This window comes from Meles meles, chromosome 12 (assembly GCF_922984935.1).
Source record: "Meles meles chromosome 12, mMelMel3.1 paternal haplotype, whole genome shotgun sequence".
Taxonomy (NCBI): Eukaryota; Metazoa; Chordata; class Mammalia; order Carnivora; family Mustelidae; genus Meles; species Meles meles.
This window is the reverse complement of record NC_060077.1, coordinates 85,568,137-85,594,860: the sequence shown is the minus strand read 5'-3', so window position 1 is coordinate 85,594,860 and position 26,724 is coordinate 85,568,137. Positions and strand designations below refer to the sequence as shown.

Genomic DNA, 26,724 nt, shown 5'->3' with positions numbered 1-26,724 from the left:
AGAGACTGTTAGCTGTCTGTCAACATTCTTCACCCACTCCCTTCATAATGGGCATGGAGTTGGATTTCATTCCTCAGACACCCTGTCATGCAGGTATGACTGTTGGAGAAGGACACAGAGTGTGGGCAGAAGTGTTTGTTTCTGACCGAAGACTTTTACCTCAGAGGCATGCTACCTCCTCATCATTTCCATTTGGCCTCCTGCAGCCTAGAGAAGGCAACCAGGTCTTAACCATATCAATAGTGAGTAAGCCCTAGGAGAGTATGGAGTAACCATAGAAAGGTCCCGAGTCTTCATCTGCAAATGAGAAGGAATTGCCCACTGGCAGAGACCATTCACCCTGAGGCATTATGTGTAAGAGAAATGAACGGCTATTTTTTTTTTTTTAAGATTCTTATTTATTTATTTACTTGACAGAGATCACAAGTAGGCAGAGAAGCAGGTAGAGAGGGAGGGGGAAGCAGGCTCCCCGCTGAGCAGAGAGCCCGATGTGGGGCTCGATCCGAGGACCCTGAGAGCATGACCCGAACCACAGGCAGAGGCTTTAACCCACTAAGCCACCCAGGCGCCCCTGAAATGAATGGCTATTAAGCCACTAAGTTGTTTGAGTATCTCATGTCAAATTAGCTTAGCACTCCTTCACTAATATAACATAAAAACAGCAGATTATAGGATAAACAAATAGTAAATTATATGATATGATTGTATATCAAACAATAGTTTCATCACTGGATTCTTGGATCAGTGGGTGACGTTAGCATTAGATGAAAGAACTGATTAATTGTAAGCGTGCACCAAGTACAGTTTCTCTACCTCAGGGCCACATTTCTTTTTATTTATTTATTTATTTATTTGACAGACAGAGATCACAAGTAGGCAGAGAGGCAAGCACAGAGAGAGGGGAAGCAGGCTTCCTGCCAAGCAGAGAGCCCGATGCGGGACTCGATCCCAGGACCCTGAGATCATGACCTGAGTCAGGGCCACATTTCTTAACGCGAACTTGATCATATGCACACATCTTGATTTTGGATGTGTGCCCAAAATGTCCTATAGGAACACTACGGATATTAAAACATGGGGAGTCCCATTTAGCCCAGAGTGAACAATGAAAGCCAGAGTTTGATATGGCAACCAAAGTGAAAATATGTAGCATTACACTTGGAAATAAACTAAAAATAGGAGTCCTCACAGTCCTCAGTGGGAAAAGAAATTCAACACACGAATATCATTAAAGTTCACACTAGGAAATCCCAATACAAAAATCTTTCTTAAGAAGTTTTTGATTACAACATGGTTTTCATCCATTAATTGTCAGTATATTTTTTTCATAGTTCTCCTAAGAAGATTTTCTTGTTAATGCTGTTTGAGGGACTGGATCCTAGAACAACCTTAAAGTAATTTTACTATAATTGTTCCCTTTATCTCTTATAAGATTCAATTTCATGTTTCATCTGCTTCCTCAATTTCCTGTTGTTAAATAGAAAAATGTATTCGGATCTTCTGAAAAAATGCATGGAAATGGACTTCACCAAATGGATAGTTTTGCTTAATAATCCACTTATTAAGGAAAAAAAATTAAAAAGCTGAAGATGTTAGTAGAAGTTTTTTAACTGCAGTGCTTTGTATCAGTTTAAAGCAACTTAGACAGTTGAATAAATAAGTCTATCTTATGTTGCTTCCTATGTTATATGCTGACGTGAACTATTTTGTAAACTTTTTATCTGGTAACTGACCCTACTGGTAATTTCTTCTAAAATTTTAAGGCTAGTTATTAATATTTATGTTCAATTATTTATATTCAACAATTCATGATAATAATAGAGAGATACTTTCATTCCAGGTGCACTCATAGCCATTTAGCACTTAGCACTCAGGCATCCCTGTCATAGATGTGACGGAAAGTTTAAAAAACTTACCCAACTTCACACAGTTAATAAAAGGCAGATTCAGACTTCAAGACCAAGAGATTTGACTCGTGAGCTCCTAGTTTTAAACTCCCCCATGAAGTTTCCCTAAACTGATTTAGGGCAAGGCAAATAATTTTTTTTTAAAGATTTTATTTATTTTATTTATTTGACAGAGAGAGAGATCACAAGTAGACAGAGAGGCAGGCAGAGAGAGAGGAGGAAGCAGGCTCCCTGCTGAGCAGAGAGGCCGATTCGGGGTTCATGACCTGAGCCGAAGGCAGAGGCTTAACCCACTGAGCCACCCAGGTGGCCCAAGGCAAATAATTTTACACAAAAGGAAATTAAGGCTCAAAAATGAAATATGACTTAGCCAAAAATAAGGAACAATTAAATAACAGTTTCTTTCTTTCTCAGGGCATTTCAACAGGTCTCAGGATCCTGTAATATAATTTTAAAATTCAGTATCCCTTTATTTGAGAAAATATTTTGATAATAATAAACAAAATGCTCGTTAACATCTGCTGAGGGAAATGCAGTATGAGAGATGGGATTGAAGTGTAAGTATGATGTAATAACAATATTCGCACTAAAGAACATGTAGTTTACCGTAAAATATGCAGTGGATGTGTCATAAGTGAAAGGGATTTAACTAGCAATAGGTGTATGAATTTCTCTTTTCATGTATATTCGTGTTATTAAAAGCTGAATACATAAGATTGTCCTAAGAGGCTAAGCAGTAAATGACTTAAGGTGTCTCATTAGAGAGCAGTAAGGTCTCACTAGAGGGTAACAGAAATCATTCTAATGGATTAAGAAACAATATATTGCATTACTCAACCAATGATAACATAATTGGATTTTTTAAAACAATTTTTTTAAGATTTTGTTTATTTGACAGAGCACACATAGGCAGAGCAGCAGGCAGACGGAGAGGGAGAGGCTGGATCCCTGATGAGCAGGGAGCCCGAGGAGAAGACTGATCGATCCTAGGGTCCAGGGATCATGGCCTGAGTCAGGGTGGATGCTTTACCGACTGAGCCACCCAGGTGCCCCTTAAAAACAATTTCTTCAAACAATTATGACTTCCTAATTTCAGAGTTTTTTGAGTCTTTTAAAAATTGGTAGTGAGCTGGTTTACTTAGTCTGGAGGGACTTAGAGATTTTCAAAGAATACAAAATATTTTTTCATTAGAATTGTTAAAGTTTGGGGATGCCTGGGTGGCTCAGTTGGTTGGGCATCTGCCTTGGGCTCAGGTCATAGTCTCAGGGTCCTAGGGTTGAGTAATGCATCGGGCTCCTTGCTCAGTGGGGAGCCTACGTTTCTCCCTCTGCCTGCCGCTCCTCCTGGTTGTGCTCACTCTCTGATAACTAAATAAATAAAATCTTAAAAAAAAAAAAGGTTTAAATTTGAATCATTCAGATTGAGTCTCCTAAAGATCCTTCCCAAGGTGATTAAAAATTATTCTCAGACATTCATTTTGATTGTTAGAAGTGGAAATACTTAAAGAATCTTATTGATAAGTTTTGCCTACTTCTATGTAAATAGGAGTGCCTATGGTTTTATTTTCTTTGCTCTTGTTTCCGTTTATACTGTGCACTTTTGTAAATAAATACGCTTTTTGAAAAAAAAAAAAATCTAGCAATTCACGTTTCACACAGTGAGTGCATGGGAAAGACTTCATTGTAAGATGGCATTCCACATCATCGATGACTAGACACTACATCGTGTCCAGACTCGTGCTCAGTATTTTCATTCATAAATGACCAACACAAGACTTTGATAGAAACAAATAGAAAATATTATTTCCACAAAAAATACATGAAATTTCTTGGCATTGATATAATATTTCCTTTGTCAGTGTCTCTTTTCCTACCTAGAACGTTCGAGAGACATGGGTCCAGTGCTTAAACATCTTGCTGGAGATGAACAGACAATCCCTGTGTTGGAAGTATATCACTATCTACACAATTCTATTTTAACCTGACCTGTTGGAACATTCCACTTCCACTCAACAGGAGAACAGTTTGGAAAAGTTGCAATATCTCAACTTTCCCAAAATGTACACTTCTAATTCTGTTGATATATTTGTCCAGTCACTTCCCTCTACAAACTAACTGCTCATGTGCATGGGTCCGGGGGAAGAACTGCACAATGGACATCTGACCGAGGTTATGGTTGGAGTAGGAGAGGTAAATGGCCTGCCAGTTAATAACCTTGGAAAACATTTTAACTATTTGCAACTCTGTTTAGGATGTACGATTATTAATGTTGTTGTTGTTATTTTTGGCAGAGTCAAGCATCCCCTCTGCTCATGACCAAAGCCATACAAACATTTACTCTCAATAACCTTCATTTTATAAGGTATGACAAAACATCTTGTTTGAAGTGTTTTCTAAGATCAATACTGAAGCCACTATAGTATTGGGGAGGGCCCCTGGTAATGATATATAAAAGATGCCAGGCGGGGGTGGGGGGGTTGCCTGGGTGGCTCAGTCAGTTAAGCTTCTGACTTCTGCTCAGGTCATGGTCTCAGAATCCTGGGATCCAGCCCACACGGGACTCCCTGCTCAGCAGGAGTCTGCTTGCTTGCCCCTCCCCCCATTCACACTCACTCACTCTCTCAAATAAATAAAATCTTAAATAAATAAATGAAAAATATATATATATATACTCAGGGTCTCAGGTACTTGGCTAGATGGGCTTTTCTCTGGCTGGGGCTCTGCGACCAGGAGGCTTCAGGGAAGCCCACCAGAGCCTTTCTTGTTAACGTACCACCTGCCTCTTTATTTTCACTGTCTAAAAATGAAATCGGGGAAGGAGCGAATTCATAACGTTAAAATTGATTCCACCCACATCGTCTCCCCAAGACGTCATCGCGTCCATCCCAGCATGTCTTCCAAATCATCCTGCTCAGTCACGGCCCAGGCTGAAGCGTCTCCGGGCTGTCATCGTCGGATGAACGTGTTCGCCCGTGTTGTCAGGGGACACATCAATCGGACCCCATCCCCAGTGGCTCTCTGACCTTCCAAAATCCTCCGCGGTCACGCTCACAGTCACAGTCTCTCATTTGCAAAATTAGCTACTCCCTGTGAATATTACTTCTTTCTCATAGCCCTAAAAATGCCTTTTTTCCCCCTTGTGTTACATCCTCTGCATCAGGTACCACAGGACATGGGATAAACGTCCTACTTGTTCTTCTGTGGGGTTCCAGGTGACCCTGTGTATTCCCTTCTCTCTCTCTCTCTCTCTCTCACACACACACGCACACACACACACACGCACACACACCTGTGTTACAGGCGACACCTCCTAGGAAGGACGATGTTTGCTCTGTTAGAGATGGTAATTTTGTGTGTTGGGAATTGACTTGATTTTTTAAAAACCTTCTTTTGTCTTTTTCTACATTCCTGAGTTCTTCAACTTCCTAATCATCAACTCTTTTCTCTTACAAAATCCAGGTCTCTGTATTCTTTCAAAAACCGACGGAGTACAAACAAGCTCAATGACTAACTAGATCGTCCTTCTCTGTGCTCGTGGGGGTCACCGGGTGCGATTTTTCATTCTGTGAGGGATCTTTTTTCCTTTTTTCCGTTCTGCGAGTTTTGAACAAATGAATGTTAATAGGCACAACGAAAATGAAGATTAATTATCTTAAAACTTACCGAATCTTCAGAGAATTCACTAGTCCCGTTGATTTATCCTTTGTGCTCTTCCATAATTTCAGAATGTAATAGAGCCTGCCATATTTGCAAACTTCTCTTTTTTCCAATCCCATCCATAATGGGTCTATGGCATGTTTCTATGTCACCGTTGAACTACAAAAGGTCACATACGTTAAAACAATTTTTTAAAATTTTGATGTGCCTTACGTAGGAATATTCATACTCCAGAGGCGCTCACGTTGGCTGCACGTGCACTAAATATTCAAGCGTGGACGACGGCAGGGCTGTGATCCGCACATGCCCGAGTTAAAGTGTGGGACCAGAGGCTGAACGTCTCCTGTGCTTGGCACATGGCATAAACATGTTTCACAACCACTGGAAGAGACTCTGACTCTTGCACCCACACTGACTGGGATAAATGCACAGCTCCCAACTGCTTTGCCTCTGAAGCCATCAAGCAATTTTAAAATCAATTTGGTATTTGACAGGGAGCCATTGCGGTTCCCATAGGAAAGCAGTGACATGCTGAGGCCATTTAGTGTGAATAAAATTCTGACAGCAGCTTTTTGCTGAAGTTGAGCTTTTGTGGCATTTTTTCCCCCTAAAAGATCATTTAAAAAAGGGCATGGTGATGGTGTAACTTAGAGGTTAAAACAGCAGAATCTATTGTCTCAACATCAGCAGGAAGACAGTTGGTGGATGTTTTCTATGTTTTAAGGCAATGATAAAATTAAATTCTTGTCTGAGATCTGAAATTGTGATTCAGAGGCAAAGGTTGATTCCAAATTAGATGTCAAATATTTGGCATAAGCACAATGACCACTGCTTTTAAATTTAGCAAAGACAGGAAGCTTCAGGAAATGACATATATTAGGCAGCAATTTTAATTTAACCCTTCAGACATCACCGTCTATTTCATTTAATATATATTAGTGATAATACTACATCAATGTATTTCATTTTACCTATAATTTTAAAAATCCATATAAATTTTATTTGCATTTAAACCGCGAGCTATATATTTCATAATCAATATTATCTGTTAAAACATTAATCCTACTGAATGCTGGAAATTAACCTGACCTACCCTAACCTTTGTAGTTCCAGCATATATTGGATACCCTTTCTTTACCACTTCTGAGAGGACCATTGTATTTCATCATAGATGAATGCAGTAAAACGACAACAGTAAAACCTTTTTTTCTATGGCTTTATAACCTTTGATTTTCATCCTCAATATTCTAAAACATTTTAAGATATAATTTTCTTTTGCAAACAATTTCTGATTTTGAATACAAATTGTGTTTTCACTACGCCAAACTAATGTTAATAAGTAGAATGCGATAAAGGGGTGTGTGTGTGTGTGTGTGTGTGGAGAGAGAGAGAGAGAGACAGAGAGACAGAAAGGAGAGGTGGGGAAGTAATTAGAAGTGTCTTTTAGCTTAAAAAACTCACAAGTCAAAAAACATCTCAGAATGGTTTCAATTTAGCTAATGTATATATTCTACACATAAATGATTTATTTTCTAACATTTCGGTCTCGATGAAGCAAATGGGCCCTGGTGGGGAAAATTCAGTGAAAATAATGTCTCTCTCTTTTTTTCTGTTTCTGCAAGTAAATAGCAGTAACATGATAGGGGAAGTAGCTGTGGGTAGTCACATGGTTGAATAAAAATGCATGCAGGTGAAATCAAGCTAATATGGGTTGCTGTCAGTATTCCTAATTAGAAGCCTACTCAATTTAGGGGCGCCTGGGTGGCTCAGGTGGTTAAGCGTCTGCCTTCAGCTCAGGTCATGATCTCAGGGCCCTGGGACTGAGCCTTCCATCAGGCTCCCTGCTCAGTGGACAGGCCTGCTTCTGCCTCTCACTCTCCCTCTTCTGATCCCCTTGCTTGTGCTTGCTCTCTCTCAAATAAATAAATAAATAAATAAAATGTAAAACAACAAAAAAGAAGCCTCCTCTATTTAAAACAGCCGGTGCATGATGTTTGTTATCACTCATATCCACTCTGAAGGGTCTGATTGCTTCCAAATTGCTTAGTTAATTTTGGAAGTTAAATATATTAGTTTGATTTTTTTTATTGACACTGATTTATATAAGTAATATTTTACACTTAAAAACAACCATTTCAAAGTGTAAATTTCAGTGGCAGTAATTCACTGGATTGTGTAAGACTCCTACATCAAGTTTCAAAACATTTCATCAATCCCCCAAATTCCCATAACCACTAAGCAGCCATTCTATGTTTCAAGCCTTTCTGAGCTCAGACAATCACCAGTCCCCTTTCTGTCTCTATTGCTTTATCTATTCTTAGTACTCATATAAATAGAATGATATGTGACATTTTTGTGTCTAGATTATTTCACACAGTATAATGCTTTTGAGGTCTAGCCATACTGTAGCATATATAGTACTTAATTCATTTTATGACTGAATAGTATTTCATTACATGGATGTAACGGTGTGTTTATCCATTCATCTGTTGATGAATATTTGGGTTTTTCCCCACCTTTTGGTTGCAGTCAGTAGTGCCAAATAAACATTTACGTACAAAGTGTTTGAGCTGTTTTCAGTTCATGTGTTGTGTGATCATTTGTATATCTTTTTTGGAGAAATGTCTACTCAAGTCCCTTGCCTATTTTTTTTAAAAGATTTTATTTATTTGTTTGACAGACAGAGATTACAAGTAGGCAGAGAGGCAGGCAGAGAGAAAAGGAAGCAGGCTCCCTGCTGAGCAGAGAGCCCGATGTGGGGCTCGATCCCACGACCCTGAGATCATGACCCGAGCTGAAGGCAGAGGCTTTACCCCATTGAGCCACCCAGGCGCCCGCCTTGCCTATTTTTTAATTGGATTGTTTATCTTTTGGATGTTGAGTTTTATGTGTTCTTATATATTCTAGATACTAAACCCTTCTCAGATCTCTGGCAAATATTTTTTTCCCATTTTATAAATTGTCCTTTCACTTTATTAATAATATCCTTTGATATGCAAACTTTTAATTTTATTATTTTTTAATAAGACATAGTTTCTCTATGTTTTCTTTGTGGCATATGTTTTTGTTGTAATATCTAAAATCCATTGCTAAAGCTAAGGTCATAAGGATTTACATCTATGTTTTCTTCTAAGAATTGCATGGTTTTAGCTCTTTGGTTTAGGTCTTTGATCCATTTTGAAGTAACTTTTGTTTGTTGTATGAGGTATGGGTCCAGAGTCATTCACTGGCAGGTCAAAACCGAGTTGATTCAGCACATACGTTGATGAGACCATATTTATTTGTTCAATTGTCTTGGATCCCTTTTGAAAATGAATTGGCCATATATATATATATATATATATATATATATATATATACACACACACACACGCATATATATATGTGTGTGTGTGTGTGTGTTTATTTCTGGACTATCAATTCTATTCCATTAGTCTAGTTGTCTATCCTTATGCTAGCACCATTTTATTTTGATTATGATAACTTTGTAGCAAGTTTTGAAATTAGAAGCTGTGAGTCCCCCAAATGTGTTCTTGTTTTTCAAGATTGGTTATTTAGAGCTCCTTGAAATAGCATATGAATTAGGAATTGACTTTTTCATTTCTATAAAAGGTCACTAGAATTTTTTTTTTTTAATTTACTTATTTATTTGAGAGAGAGACAGAGGGGTAGAGGGAGAGAGAGAATTGTAAGTATACTCCGCACTGAGAGCAGAGCCCAATGCAGGGCTCAACCTCACAGCCCTGAGATCACGAACTAAGCGGAAACCAAGGGTCAGACACTCAACTGACCATGCCACCTAGGCTCCCTATAGTCACAAGAATTTGGATAGGGATTTCATTGAATCTAGATCCTTCTAGGTATTACTGTCATCTTAATAATATTGTCTTTCAATTCATGAACATGGGATATCCTTCCACTTATTTGAATATTTTAAAATCTCTTTCAGCAATGTTTTGTAGATTTCAGTGTACAAATCTATTACTTCCTTGGTGAAGTTTATTCCTAGGTATTTTATCTTTTGGGTGTTACTGCAAATGAAATTATTTTCTTAGTTTCCTTTTCAGATAATTTATTGCTAATGCACTGCAACACAATAGGCTTTTCTATATTATTTTTTTTTAATCCTGCTACTCTACTAAACTAATTTTAGCTCTAATGTTTGTTGGTGGTTTCTTTAGAAATATATATATATATATGTAATCATGTTGCCTGCAAACAGTAACCCATAGACAGGTTAAAACAGACAAACACAATTATTTGAGAATAAGGTCTGTTCTGCTTCTTTCAGAATAAGGACCAGGGTCACACCCTGGATATATAGACTGATTTCTTCAATATCATTGCAAAGACTAGGAGAGTGTTTGGCAGGGGCAAATAAACACACCATTAAGTTCCCTTACCTTTTTAAGTGCTTTATTGTTGTCCAGTGTACATATATATGCTGTAAATGTTTGAATACTTTTTAATAAATCTTCCAAAGTTTGATACTGACAGTTTTAGCTCGAACTTGTGATAATGTCTCTGGGAAGTAGTGGTCCTTAGACTACCTACCTTTGTTTGATTTTTTTTTTTTTCCTGACAATCCAGTTAAATTTGGATAATAGAAAGCAAAATCAGGTATTTTCTAGAGTATCCTTTGGTTAATCAAAGGAGTTATTCTGTGAAAAAAAATGGCCCCACTAATTATCACAGAGAGGGAGAGCAAGTAGCTCTGGGAATCTGAAAAGCTGAAACAGGATTCATCAGGAGGGTGTTGCAATCATAATAATTCAGAACCAACTTCTTTACATCGAAGTATGTCGTTGCAATATTTAAATTCTAAGCATTAAGGATCTTTTTCAACTCATTCCTCAGGGGTTTTGGGGTAGTATTGAATGATTGATTCTCAGAGTAATTACATGGACTAGAAGAAAGAAAGTTGTCTGTAGGAAAGGATGTTGCTCAGAATTTTTTTTTTTTTTTCAAAAAAGTGAAATGGTCCCCAAAATATAAAGGATTAGGGATAGGGAAATATAGGCTGCACATAAATCCCCATTTCAACCAGGAATCTTCTGAATACATGGGTACAGTAACATTTTTCCAGTGAGTAGAGAACTGTTTAGAACCTTCTTCGGGAGCCCAGGAAGTGAAGGCTACCATCCCATTAGATTCTGAAGACAATAATCTTGTTGTTCTGAGACTCAGTGAGTGCCTCAAAGCTCACAGCAAGCTCACGGAGTGATGGTTAGACTGGCAACATTTTCCTAGTCTGCCCTAAAAACATCGTGTGTGTGTGTGTGTGTGTGTGTGTGTGTGTGTGTGTGTACCTAACAGAATCCTATCTGTACCATCCTGAAAAGATTGTTTTATTTTAAATTTTAATCCCTGAATTTTATTTCAAAAGTCTGCATGTTAATGTCAACTGTTTTTGTTATCAAATATAAACCCATGGTGTTAGTGTAAAGTAGAAAATAAACAAGAAAATATAGTCTTATAAAATGACTGAGAGAGAAGGATGAAGTGTCAACCTTTACTTTTAATTTTCCTTCAGAATATCCAGAATTATCATTTAAAATGTGTTGAATTATTCATGCTGTTCTCATGCTACTTATTTATTATTCCAGTATTTCTTCATTATAATACATTATTTTGGAGATGTTACTATGTCTGCACATGGGGCCTTGTAGATGTATTTTTCTTCATCTTTAGTACTTTTCTATTAATGCTTACAACAATTCCAAAGAAAATGTTTTTCTTTGTCATAGAGAATAAATAAAAAATTTCAGTTTCTATGTGTGCTAGCTACAGATTTATTATAGGAAAGAAAATACATTAGTTTCATGATGTTTGCCTTCAATATTTCATGTGTGTACCGTCCCACCTTGGATATTCATAATCACATAATTCAAAATATAATGAGAGAAAATGATCTTATATTTGGTTTTACTCTGAATGTATATTTTACCACACTCTTTGTACTTAGAACCATACCCACCAACATCTATCACCAATCATGATTATTGGAAAGATAATACAACCGGTATCAGTTATTTAAGAATTAAAATATATCAGACATACTAAGCAGTTCTAGTAAATAATAAACTGTTTCTTAAAAGACAAATTATGACTTTTATTTATGCTTAATTTACTCATGTCATAGATATTTTTATCTACTTAATGCAATTGAAATACAAGTATTTACCTAGGGTAATACTTTAAGAAACTAATATTAGAAGCTAATCCCTGAAAAAAATGCAAATCTAGGAGTAAGCTAATTAAGCTTCTCTACAACATAGAAATTAAATGCTACATATTTCATGTGTGTTACTGTCTAGTATAATTGGCCTCCTATTAAAGGACAGAATGTATTCTCTTCTGGTCAGCTCTTAAGTTGAGTATCTCAGGGATGTAGGAAAGATGTTGGTGTTTGGAGCTGATGGCTAAGAAAAAAATTCTTGAGTTGTCTTTGATGCAAAAAGAAGTTTTATTAAAGCACAGGGACAGGACGCTTGGGGAGAAAGGGTTAGATTTTGACTCTAAGGAGTGACCAGTCATTTGGGTTTTCTATCCTACAGAAGGGAAGATGATTTTGGCGCTCCAGGAAATTGGATCTGAAGGCTCCTAGAAGTCTGATTATTACTAAGATTGTGTTTTTCTTGTAAATCATTAAGACAGTTACAAACTATAGTGGAGTTTCATGTCCTGCATGACTGGGAGCTTTGTCAATTGACAATTTGTTTCTCCCCTGCCACTGTTCTTACGCAATCACTAGTTCCTGAGGAACGTTACACATATCCCACCTTAAGGGGGTGGTTTGTGGGGTGTCAGCTCGAGTTTTGCCCTCACCTTGCCTTTTGCTTTCTCATCAATTAGCAAAGGTCAATAAATCTTAAAAAAAAAAATTGTAAACTGAAGGTGATATAAATTACTAGAATAAATGCCAAAAAAGGAGAGTAGAAAGCATCTAGAACTATTTTGATAAAATAAAAGGACATCCATGGCAATAAAGAGAAGTCAATAGATACTGAAAGAGAAAACTAAAGATAAAAGGTGACAGCTGGACACAGACTTTCAACTGGATACAAGGAGACAATGAAGTCAATTTTTGAAGTGTTAAGGAAAACAAATTTAATTCTATAATTTTGTAGCCATTATAACATTCCGAGGAGCAAGCGCAGCCAAGATCTCTCTAGGCATATAAAGTTTCTTAACAGGAAGACCAGCTGAAAACACCCTTTGATGAAGCAATCCAATAATAACAAATGGAACGCTCAAGAATGCAATCGTGTATATTGGTTGTAAAGGGTGATTAAATGATCTAGTTGTTCAATAAAAAAAGCAAGGGCCACAAAAGGAAAACGATGACACCATCATACAAAAAAGTTGGGGGACCAGAAGAAGGAAGACATCCAAGGTGTGCTATGGGTACTTGCTTCTTTTGGGATAGCTGAGTGTCTTCGGTGGACTGTAGGTACAATAGCAGAAGACTGAGTTGAGGAATATGAATTGCCCATGTGAGACCACCTGCAGGTACAGGCATCACTGAGCAGGAGGAGGGTTTAGAATTAAAAGTGGAGGAGAGGCTGAGTGACAATAGATGACCATGACCAACCAGCAGTGAGGGTTGCAGCTTGGTCTCAATGATCTATCTCTTCTGAGTCTCCCCTCAGAAAGAGAGGTCCACCAGAGACTTGGAAGACCTCCTCCCTGTGCTGGAAAGAAGATCCATAGATTGCAGCCAGAATTTTCCGACAGGAAATAACTTGTCAATCAGTTGTGATGAGTGCAGTTAGCCTACAGCCTCTGGCTGAGGAGCTTTTATTTCCCATCGCAGCATTTGATCCTAGATCTTTGTAGAGAGCAGCATGGGGTCTCTCATGTCAAGCAGGAGCCCGTGTTAAGCAACGATATGAGTAGTTAAGGTCCTGCAGCTAGGAGATACTGCCGGGACCAACATCAGCCGACACCCCAGAACTGATAACAAGCAGAACCAGAGGAGGTCTGCAGGGACCCCAAACCAATTAAATCCCTTTAAAAAGGGAAGGACTTTGGCAACAAACTGTCAGACCTCCAGACATGACCCCTGCATGTCTGACCACTTTAAAGAGGCAACTGCACCCTGATTAATCTCCGAACAGAACCGAGATCCTTCCCTGCTTGAACATGAGAAGCAATGAGTGCCGAGAGCTGACCCGGACCAGACCTCGGCTTTATCTCAACCGTGCATGCACAAATGTACTTCGTGTTGGGTTTGTTACATTCCTGCACCCTTCTGCTCCCTGTTCGTTGTGTGGTTTGTCTTCTGTCTGCCATGTAGGAAGCCAACTTTAATCACATGGTGGAATGTCATTGAGTTTGGAATCCTGAACTGCTTTAAACTTGTGATTTAACTTTGCTTTATGATTGAGTAAAGCTGACACCATGGAAAGTCACAACTCCTCTGTGCGCCTTTGTAGTATGCTCGTGACAGTCTTCCTTTTCCCAGTGAACTTCAGCCACTGCCTGAGCAGGGCCAAGTACTGAAGTTTTAGACACATACCTAATGGTGTGGTCCACACCCTTACTCTTCAGAGATCTGCTTGCCTGGTCACCAGACCTTTCTTACATTAGGATTGCTGTACCTCCAATCACTTTGGGGCCAGGGAGGATTAGAGATGGCTAAGAGGTTCATCTGTATTCCACATACAGTCCTCACCGCCTTCATATGTAGCAGCAACACTAGCTTTTTCCTGGTGATCAGAGTTACCCTTGCTAGGATGGTGAATCCTTCCCATGTCTGCTGGTCCCAGGATGCCAGGAATCTAAAGGATTATTCAGCTGATGCTTGGTGGATGTCCACGTCTCCTTGGATATAGAAAGAACCTTTATTTATTATTATTATTATTAATTTTATTTTTAAAATTATTTTTATTTTTTTTGAGTGGGATTCACACGGAGTTCAATGTGAGGCTTGAACTCACAAGCCGGAGATCAAGACCTGAGCAGAGATCAAGAGGAGGTCAGTTAACTCACTGAGCAGCCCAGGAGCTCTATTCTTAAATGTGAAGTGTGTGTTGTCTCCATAACAAAAGAGGCTTAATAGATGTCATCATCTGTCTTTCCATGTGATAACGAATGTAAAAAGCAGGGGGGAGGACATCCCAGTATTCACCTGAATCCTAAAGATATTCCTAAAATGGATGGTCCCTGTATATTGATAGGGGCACAGTCACATTTTTATTTCTTTCACTTTTTTTTTTAAGATTTTATTTATTTATTTGACAGAGAGAGTTCACAAGTAGGCAGAGAGGCAGGCACAGAGAGAGAGAGAGAGAGAGGGAAGCAGGCTCCCCGCTGAGCAGAGAGCCCGATGCGGGACTCAATAGGTCTCCAGAAAGCTCGTCACCTCTTTGTCACCCTGCTCAATTAAAAAGACGCTTTCAATATAATGAATCAATACAATGTTATGAGTAATATCCTGATACTCATGACCTGTCCAGCAATCATGACAGAGAGTTGGAGAGTTAAAGCAGCATCAGACAGAACCGTAAGTGTGTATTTTGTGTATTCCTTGAGAGTGCAAACTGTTCTGGTTTTCTTTTCACATTGGGATAGGAAAAAATACATTTGCCCAATCAAGTGATCACAAACCTGAAGCCATATTAATCTGGTCTAACAAAGATTCCACGTTCAATGCTGCAGCTGCAATTCCCAGTTTTTGGTTGAACTTGAGGTAGATTACAGCCATTCTTCAGGATCCAGGAGCCAACTGGTTGATTAAATGGAGATATAATAGGGATCATTACCTTTGCTCCTTTTTCCCCCCTTCTTTTCTGTAGTGTCTGGTTTGCACTGTGACTGGAGGCTTTCCCTGATTGCTACTACTCCTGCTTCCCTCTACCATTCAGAGGAGTTAATACCAATACATTTGTTACAAGTCCACCTGGGTTTGACACATGCATTCCAGAGGACACAGCTGACATGGCTGGCACTAATGAGGTTCAGCCCTGAAGCACTAATGTGAGACATTACGACGAGTTCACTCACTTCCCATCTAGTTAGGTGAATCCTGTTGAGTGGTGTGTGGAAAGTTAATATCCCAGAATGCAGCATTACGTGTGGCAAACTCCTTGAGCTTGGTGTTTGGACCCTAAAAGGCTGCCACTTGGATAGCTAATAATCCTGAATTAAACCATTTTTCAGAGGAAGTGACTCAAAACTTTAAGTCATCTGACTGTAAAATTCTGAATCATGGATATTGGGTTCATATAATTATGTATGGTTCTATTTTTCTTTCAAACACAATATCCAGGAAAATCTCAAAAGTAATGATAGAATGGTAGAGAAGGACATGAAGACAGTATTTTTTTTCTTGTGCTGGATGGTAAATGAATGGATATTATTATAATTTATTAAGCTATATATCTGTTTCCCATATTGTATTGCATTTCTCAGTACAATGTTTTCAAGTAATAATAAATAAGAAATGTAGAAGAAAACAATATACATCTTTCCAAATGCCCATGTCTGAGTCATGAAGATAAATTGTATATTTGCTCACTAGAAAATTCTCAGTAAGTCCCCCAAACTAGAAATGACTATTTTTGCATTCAAAGAAAGAAAGAGTTGAAACTGAAACATAAATTTAGAAGCAACAGGTAATTTCATTGTGAAATTTAAAAGCTCTGCATAAAGTAAACAAAGCAGAAAAATCTCAGGTCTATGGGGAAATACAAACTGAGAAGCATGATTTCAAAAATTTAAAAAAAATAATGAAAAGATCTCGTATTAGAATTTCTCAGTAGAGCTAAAGCAGTAAGTGGCTTGAAACATGCCATTATGCATGTGTTTGTTTGTGTGTTTATAGCTTTAAACACTTCTTAAATGAAATACATGAATTATTTACCCAAAGCTAGAACATATTTAAGAAAGCTGTTCAAAAGTAGAAGTAAATAAGAAGCAAAGATAAAAAAGTTATTAATGGGGGCACCTGGATAACTCAGTTGGGTGTCTATCTGTCTCTTGATTTCCATTCAGGTCATGATCTCAAGGTTATGGGATCCAGGCCTGCATTGGGCTCTGTGCTCAGTGTGGAGTCTACTTGTCCCTCTCCTTCCCCCCGCTTGTGCTCTGTCTCACTCTCAAATAAATAAATAAATAAATAAAATATTTTAAAAATAATTAATGAGTTAGAAAGCAGGAAAACTGTTGATATACATATAAATGTGAAAGTTTGCCTTTAAGGAAAAGTCAGTATAAGAAATGTAATTCTCAATGACCTAATCTGGAGACACAATAAGAAATACAAACATACAAAATAAGAAGTAGCAAAGGAGAAATGAACATCAAAATAGATGAAACTTTAAACAAAAATTCAACTTTTCACTGGTCCCTGCAAATGTGTACAAAAACCCAGCTTACATGTAATTTACCAAAACTAATCTCAGATGAAGTAGAAAAGTTCAAGTAGATAATCTCCATTCATAGGATAGAGAAAGTTTTCTAACACATCCCAAAATACTAAGCTCAAACAGTTCCTCGGGGGAGTTTTCCAAAAACCCTAAAAAAAAAAAAAAAATTCAAAATTCATAAAGTTATTTCATATCATACAAAAATAAGAAAAATTTGATTTTAATTAAGTAATTATAACATTGATACTAATTATTTGAAATTTATATTAAGAAGTGTCTAATCAATCATGCTTAGAGATATTAAGGAAATATCAAATGCATAAATATTATTGCAGAAATCCTAAGAAAGTATTTGTAGATAGAATCCAATGTCATCATCAAAAAGTAATACATCAGACTCAATTAGAACTATTTGTAAGGATGTGTATATTATAAAAATTTGGCAACTATTAATATAATGAATCATTTTATTATTTTTAAGGGGACATGTATCTCCATATATGACGAGAACAGTGAATAACAGGAATGGAAGAATGGTTAGTTTAATAGTTTTTTATGAATATAAATATATAGAAATACATATAAACACCCCAAATTCTCCATCTTCTCTGTATGGGAATCAGTAAACACATTCTTTGTATGATTAAGAACAAGAAGTCATGCTTATGACCATCACTTATATTTATACTTAAGTATTTATACTTAATTATTTATACTTAATCACTTACACATCAGTAGATAGGAATTTGAAAACAAATAGCAGATATAATGGCCAATTGGAAAACTATTGCAAACAATAGGAACATTCTTAACTTATAAGAGATAATATTAATGTACAGACCTAGACTTTATTTCTACCAACAAAAGACAGAACACATAAAATGCTAAAGAATTACTTTAACAAATGCCTAAAATGTAATAAGAAATCTCAAGGTACTTGTGAAAGGCTTAAAAGTAAACTAGAACAAATAGGAAATTATATTGTGTTCTTGAAGTGAGGAACTCAACATCATAACAATATCTCCAAGTTAAATGTATTAATTTAAAGCAACTCAAATAAAGATACAGTCTGGTTTTACTTTCCTGGAATCATATAAGTTTCTAAGGTCTAACTATAAATATTAATGAACATTAATAACTAGGAACATTCTAAAAACAGAACAGTTGAGTCTAGACCATCAGATAAAAACTGTTCTAAAACTCTAATAATTAAAACAATATGGTATTGGATTATAAAAAGTAGAGCACAAAGTAAACAATTCTGAAAAAACCCCACATATACAGAAATTTAACACATGGTAAATGTGATGTCTATAATCTGACGTATGTAAAATGGGCTTTTGATCAACAGTAAAGCAAGCAGAGGAATCATTTCAAAATAAACGTTGCATCCATCCCATACATGAGGCCACAATAAACTCCAAATGCATTAACGATTGAAATGTAGAAAGGATTTTCTAAGTATTCCAGAAGAAAATATTAGTTAATTTGAAAGTAAACTTGAAGTTAAGAAAACTGATTTTTGATTTAAAGTATTTGAAGGAAAAAGATCTGAACCATATGTTTTATATATATATATATGTTATAGTCTTATCCATAGTGTTCCAAAAACATGTCACAAATCATCTGGGGATACACGTAAATAGGTCAAAAGAGAAATCCCATGTGGGGCTGCAAACATATGTTTAACAAAATCCACAGGGCCATTTAACATGAGTCTTACACAATACATAATGACCCAGGTAGAGCAACGAAATAGAAAATCAAACTTTCCCTACTTTGTGAGTTATAATCTACAATATCAAAAATTTATGACTTTAAAAAATTCTTTTATCCATACGTTCAAAAAAAAAAAAAATTCTGTTATCCATGTGACCCTAGAAGAACATGAGTTAGAAATGCCTGGGTCGTCTACGGCCATACCACCCTGAACGCGCCCGATCTCGTCTGATCTCAGAAGCTAAGCAGGGTCGGGCCTGGTTAGTACTTGGATGGGAGAAATGCCTGGGTCTACTTATAGACAGACTTTTTCAATAAACAGAGTGTTGCTGATAACCTGTCTTTTCTCTTCCTTATGACTTTCTTAATAATGTTTTCTTTTCTCTTCCTCCCTTTATCATAAAAATACAGTATATGACACATACAACATACAAAATAGGTGTTAATCTAATGTTTATGCTATTGGTAAGACTTCTGGTCAACAGTAGGCTAGGAGTAGTTGTTTTGGAGAGTCAAAACTTTTCAGTTTTTCAGTTGCCTGGGGTATTGGCAGCCCTTAATCCCTGCATTGTTCAAGGGTCAAATATATATTTTTGTCATTTCATTTAGAGGCAGCTTTCTCTATTCCTAATCACACTCTATATTAAAATTATTCTCAGATATTTGTAATTTATATACTAATTATTTATACTTTTATTCAAAACTAAAGTTTGCCATATATGAGTTCCGATAAGAGAAGGCAACTATGCTGTAGAAAAAAAATACCTGGCTGATAATGAAGTCTTGGAGGATTTTCAAATACATGTGAAATAATGTATATCAGGGTAAAAATATGTGAGAGCATAAAAGTATCAATACCAGTATTCTTCAAGGGATCCACCTATCTCCAGAGAATGGGTTTTCATTTTAATTTCAGCATATAATGTTGCAGTAAGTAGAGAAGAAAACTTGGTCTGGCTCGAATACTCAGTCTGACAGTGTCTGGGCTGTCAGGCTGGGGCGGAGGAGAGGAGAGGAGAGGAGAGGAGAGGAGAGGAGAGGAGAGGAGAAAGCAGACTGGAACAGGACATTGCCTAAGTGACTCAGCAGCTGCTGGAAAATCCGGGACCAGTCAGTAGCTGGGAAATCATCCCTGGGTATCACTACCACATGCTTAATCACCAGCCCTATTCACGGGACTCTTAAACTATGATTCCAAATCCAGAGTCCGTTGATGAATCTGTGACCTTAAAACAAAATAAAGCAGATCTATAAGACTCACTACCTTGGAAGTTCAAATGTTCAAAAAAGAAAATATGGACAAAATATTTGTGGTTCATGTCACAATGGCTTAGTGTGTGTGTATATATACACACACACACATGCACATACATATATATGCACACACACACACACACACACACACACACACAGGGCCGTCTGGCTGGCTCAGTCAGAAAAGTGTGCAACTATTGATCTCAGGGTCTTGAGTTCAAGTCCCATGTTGGGCATAGAGATGACTTAAATAAAAAAAACCCCAAAACCCTTACATACACACACAGAGACATGGATAGAGATGTAAAGATATGATATACATATGTGTATACATATACAGCTAACACAGGTTGTTCCTAGTCATTGAGAAGAAATCGTTTAATGCAAATATGGTACATGTACAAAATGACTCATTTATCCATGATTATAAAAGTCAGAGATTGGAAATAACTTCACATAAAAAAACTGAATGAAAGGGGCACCTGGGTGGCTCAGATGGTTGGGTATCTGCCTTCGGCTCAGGTCATGATCCTATGGTCCTGGGATTGAGTCCTGCATCGGGCTCACTGCTTGGGAGGGGAGTCTGCTTCCCCTTTTCTCTCTCCATTGGCCCCCCCTGCTCTCTCGATCTCTCTGTCAGATAAATAAATAAAATCTAAAAAAAAAACACAAACAAACAAACAAAAAACTGAATGAAATTTGTAATTTTGTACATTTGGAGAAAAAAGGCAGTTCTGAATATACAGAAATGCTGACACCTTTAGCTTGTATTGATAGGTGACCAAAGTAAGGTGTCGCAGAATGCATGTAGGATACTACTATGTGTGTAAAGACTGACAGCTTGATTAGACAAAGTTTTGGTAATGAGACATCTTATACATACTTTGTCCTAACCTTTCAATTTTTGGAAATTGAAATATGTTATCGATAGATAGAAAAGAAGAAGAAGAGAAAGGAGAAAAGTGGGAAAATATAAAATTTTAGATGAATACAGTACATAAAATAGGTATGTAGAAACAATGACCACCATGAACTACTGTTTACCAATAAATCAGGAAATTTAAAAGTGCTGGAAAGTACTGAAAATTTTCTGGAAAATCCTGAATCATTGATAATAATGAAAAACACATAAATGATAAAACACAAGCATTATTAACTAACCCATATCAAATACACCCTGTGTGTGTATGTGTGTGACATATGGCTTTATGGGTAAGTTATACAAATATGTCCAGAAAGCAAAAAATTCTCTTGTAGGAAAGTTTTCTTCAAAATAATAAAAAAGGAATGAGATGACCAATCCATTTCATGTATCAAAAAAATAAACCTGATGTAGTAGTTAATTTTATGGGTCAACTCATCTGTATGACAAGGTGCCCAGATACTTGGTTAAACATTATTTCTGGGTATGTGAGGATGTTTCTGGAAAAAATTAACATTTGAACCAGTGGACTCAGTAAATCAGTTTGCCATCTCCTGTGCGGGTGGGTCTGGTCCAACCCACTGAGGGCCTAAATAGAAGAAAATGTCTGCGAAAGGAAGAATTTGGCCTTAATGACTGACACCAATCTTCTGTTCTCCACATTACTAGTTCTCAGGCCTTCAGCCTTGGATTAGATCTACATCAGCCTCTCCCTTGGCTCTTTGGCCTTTCAGTGCAGACTGAATCACACCGTCCACTTTTCTGGAATCTCCAGCTGGCAGGCAACAGATGAGGAGACTTCTTAGCCTCCATAATATGAGCCAATTCTTCCTGATAAATCTCTTCTTATATACACATACCCATCTTAGTGGTTCTATTTCTCTGGAGACCCCTAATACATTTGATTTCCAGAATGAGTAACAACAGTATGAGAAAAGAAATATATAACTTTTTTTAAATTAATTAATTTATTTTTTCAGCAAAACAATATTCATTGTTTTTGCACAACACCCAGTGCTCCATGCAATACGTGCCCTCCCTATTACCCACCACCTGGTTCCTCAACCTCCCACCCCCACCCCTTCAAAACCCTCAGGTTGTGTTTCAGAGTCCATAGTCTCTTATGATTCGCCTCCCCTTCCAATTTCCCTCAACTTCCTTTTCCTCTCCATCTCCCCATGTCCTCCATGTCATTTGTGATGCTCCGCAAATAAGTGAGACCATATGATACTTGACTCTCTCTGCTTGACTTATTTCACTCAGCATAATCACTTCCAGTCCCGTCCATGTTGCTACAAAAGTTGGGTATTCATCCTTTCTTTCTTTCTTTTTTTTTTTTATAAACATATAATGTATTTTTATCCCCAGGGGTACAGGTCTGTGAATCACTAGGTTTACACACTTCACAGCACTCACCATAGCACATACTCTCGGAGTTGGGAGAGGGGGAGGGGGTTATGGAAATATATGACTTTTAATTATAGCTGTTGACATATCTCGAAGAAAGTAGTAGATGCATGTGTGTGTCCGCATATACAGACGTTGCCGTAACCGAGTGTAGTATTTCCTAGGAAGGCAGAAGAGCCCGATCAGAAAATCTGTCCAAGTAATTCATGATCTGTGTCAGTTAAACCTGAGAGTAGACAAAGCTTTCTAGTTTGTTTATGAAAACATATGTTTAGTTCAGTGAATTACGGGGTAGCTTGCTTTAGGTGGGGGTTCCAAGAATAATTGTCAGAGCGACATCCTGGAATTAGTCCTCTGAGGAAACTGTTCCTTCTGCCATAATTGTGAGACTGGAGATCCAGAAAGTCTAGCTGGTGTCAGAATGCTCCTGCCTTGCTGGCCATGTGGAGTGAAAGAATGGCGTGGCCACAATACCTCCTCTCTGATCCAGGCACAAAGATTACACGCGCAGGCCTTGCTGCCCGACAGCCACAACATTAGGAAATAAATACATTTGCCGACCCCTGCGGCAGGAAAGCCACCTCTCAGCCTCACTCCTTTTCCAAATCCCGTTCTATGAATCATCTGGTTGGAACCCAGTGGCACGCGTGACACAAACCATGAGCTACGTTGCAAGCAATCGGTGGACCGGACTGGAGTTGAGGAACCAATACTTTTTATATGCCCTCAGCCTGCCTTTAACTAGTCAATCTGTATAAACAAAATCACATCGTGTACTGAATCTTCACCTAATATGATTTAACTACCCATTTATCAAAAAACAAGCACATGAATGAAACACGGTTTCTAGTGCTTCCCTAAAGGAGAGTCACGCAACCTCACTAATCAACGGTGTCCATTTCTATATAAAATCCTTTTCTTTTCAAGTAGAGGAATTTGAGAATTCTTTCTGAGGCCTACGGGGTCAGTTGGTTCCAATCTTGGCAGCTGCCGGATATAACATTCATACATGTTCAAACAGGCTGATTTTGTTTACATTGCTTTGAATATGCACATGTTTATGCATGAAGAAGGATTGATTATAACAAAAGCTCCTTTGGTGAATTATAACACATGTCTCTTTTTAAGTTTTTGTGATTATTCTTTCTAATGTCCAGACGGTTGAAGTTTCCCCCTGCTGTCTGCAGAGAAATAGATCTACTACTCAGAGTTCTTAAAGTGGATTTTTTCCAATTCAATTATTTTTTATTCTGACTCGTGATTCTCTTTGCTTCATGGGAGCCTGAGTTTCAATTACCATGACTATTATTTTCCTTTTTTTGTTGAAGATTATATCCCTAAACGTCATAGGAAGTCATGCTAGATATTTTCTTCTATTATATTTTTCATAGTACAGGGTGTTTTGCTGTCCAAGGAAGGCTTTATAAGCCTAGTTTCCAGTATTTAAATTTGCTATGGTAGCTTAGATCATTGTTCTTTATTTATTCCCTCCTAGCTTGTTACACTGCAAAGTAAGAAATTATGCAGAATGTACTTCCCCATACATTTGGCTCAGCAATGGGATTTTTTGGGTCAATGGAATTGGTAAAGAAATTGCAGTCTTACTAGTTCTGAGCTAAGACTTCAAGAGGTTACCCATGCTTCTGCCTTGTCTCCTGGTCTCCTGTGCCCCATGATGAGAGAAATGTACACAAACTAGCTGCTGATCCAGAAATGATGTGGAGCCAATACGGAGCTGATCTAAATGGATCTAAATGGAATTTAGAGCCTAAAGTCAAGGCCAACAGACTGCAGGCCTGAAACAAATCTTCTCTATTCAATCCACAGAAAAGTGAAAGGAAAAAAAAAAAAAACACAACAAAACGCTTTCAGGGTGTTTAGTTATGCAGCATGGATTTAGCAAAAACCGAGTTGTAGAGTTGGATAAACAAAACCATGTATTGGTTCTTCATTTGGAAATTTAGGCAGGAACAACCGTTTTAGGTGAAATTTTACACTCAGTTGTGATAATAAATGGCCTAGGAGCTATGTTGTCAGACGTAGTTGATGTTTTGGGAATCACAAATCTTAGCAACGTAAGTCAAATTGTAGGAGAAATAATTTGAAAGAAAGTTGTTCAAAATCACATCATTTTGTCTATATGACTGGGTCACTTTCCCAGAAACATGACACACAATGATTATGCACAAACTAGGAGTAACTGTCTTTCTGCCACTGGTGATATTCTGCTATTTCAAAGGCTCTTAGTGAACTAAGATCAAAAACCAGATCATGAACCAGCAAAAATGAGCTTATTCCTAAAGAAATGGGAGATGGACTTTTTTTTTTTTTTTTTTCATAAAGTCTGGTTTGTCACAAAGATGCAATTTATTTGTATTTTTAAGGTGGAGATGGTCTTGGTCAAGCTGGGAAATATTCTTGAAAGGTTTTCAATTTAATTTGTTCATTCGATAATTTTTTCTGGTAAGAATTTCCTTATGGTCTGATCAATTCATCTAGAAATTTTAATTATCACAGAGCAGTGTACAATTTACTCAGGGAGTGGACATTCTCTGAAGGGTAGGTGATCTGATTTAGTAAAGCGATACTTGCTAAGATTTTAGGGAACTCATTGAGATGGTAAATGCTAAGGAAAAATTAAACTGCTGATGACAGGTGGGCAGGCTAACATTCTTGGTACTACTTAGCTTTGCAATACAATGTATGTAAAATGTCAATGCTTGGCATCCTCAGTGTGGCCAGCCAGAGGATTTGGTGCAAGTCAGATATTTGCATTCAGGGCCCATCACTTAACTGAAAGAATGTGTATCTAGGTAAACAGAGCACTGGGAAAGAAATGTAGGCAGTAGAAAACGATCAAACAGGTATGTTTATAAAGGCACTCATAGAGCACAGAAAAATCATTTGGCAAACTCCCATTTCATCAGAAAAGAATGAGTCTGTGAATTGGGAATCCAGAATCTCAAAGAAAAATAGTCAAACAGAAAGTCACTACTTATTAGGAGGAGGATGAGTTCAGTTTCGTTTTGTTTATTTAATGCTACACAATATCTTTGCTATGTTTCACCTGGACCCAGTTGGCCAGAGTAGCTGGTAGCCAAGGGTAGTAAGGGGTCTGGAAATATTTTTCCGATATATGAATAATAAGATTTTACATTGTATGCAAGTTATAAGAACTTACAACATACTTATCATAATTTAAGATATTACATAGAATGAGAATTGATGAAAATAATCTGCTGGATTTTCCTACTCATGACTTTGTGTGGCTCAAATGAGTACTTCCTGTTATGAGTTTGCTCTCATTCTCCTCAGGGCAAAGGAGATTGCCTCGGGTAACTAAATGGCATATTCTTTACCTAACATATATTATAATTTAATTTCTTATTCTTATGCATCTGGACTCTGTGATGATAGAAAGACTGAACAGATTTGAATCCATAAGAATTTGGTGCCTTATAAATTTTACATTGAAATGTATCTAAAATGTCTTATATAAGAGATAATGTTCCCTTTCTACAAAGAGCTTAGACAGTTTGGGGGTGGAGGTAGGGGGGATTGAACTTGAAAGCAGATAATTTTCTTTTTTCACAACATAGATTAATTAGCCTAATGTCCATCTGCTTGATACGATTTTCACACCGGAGCAAGGAGATCTAAGTTCTAGAAACAGAGATGGAAATGAGTTTAAGATGGATTCTCTTTTTAGACTGTGCTCAAGTATTCAAACTTGACAAGTCCTTCATGGTTTTTTTTTTTTCCCCCACAGAACAGCTTTTGGAAGTGTTTGACAAAAATCATTTAAAACACTGGGTTTTCTAGTGTCTCTACTGCTTACTGTATTATTAGACACACCAAAAAGTAAAATCCCATGAACTAGTTTTGACTTTCTTATACTGACAGTTCCTCCCTTGATCCTGATGGTCCCACATTTTTTTTTCTTTATAATTTAGGAATGCTAAATTGAGGGCCATAAATTTTGAGTCTGTATCATCCCCATTTTTTGACTGACAACTTACCCAGTGATCAGTCATGTGTCTCAGTTCGTGCAGAATCTCTGCATCTCAGCTCTGCTCACTAAAGTGATTTAAAATTGCTTTTGAACTTCGGGGTGGAGGCCATGGACAAATATGGCCCCGAAGAGCATTTTCTGTGGTTTCAATTCCCAAATGACATTCAAATATGTTAGTCATTCTCCGAAGCCACTCACCTACTCTTTCACCTTTGCTCAGTTTACGAAAGTTTATTTTTCTCAGTCTGACCTACTGGGCAAAATGCAGAAACTGCCTCTACCAATTTTTCTGAGACGGTCCTTACAAATTTCTATTTTCTAGAAAACTCGGTGTACCTATGCAGTCGGCTAGTGCATGTAGACAGCCGGGGCATGCAGTAGGCTTGTGCGTGCCGTTTACAGAGTTTATCTGCTGGGAAGCCCAACCAGAAAAACAGGTTGAAATCCTGCCAGTCGTGTTTATAACAGTTATAA

At 37.4% G+C, this 26,724-nt stretch overlaps 1 pseudogene; it reads left to right on the top strand.

The window, feature by feature from the left end:
- Positions 1-13,709: 13,709 nt before the first annotated feature.
- LOC123953928 overlaps positions 13,710-26,724 on the top strand; it is a 28,476-nt pseudogene continuing 15,461 nt past the window's right edge.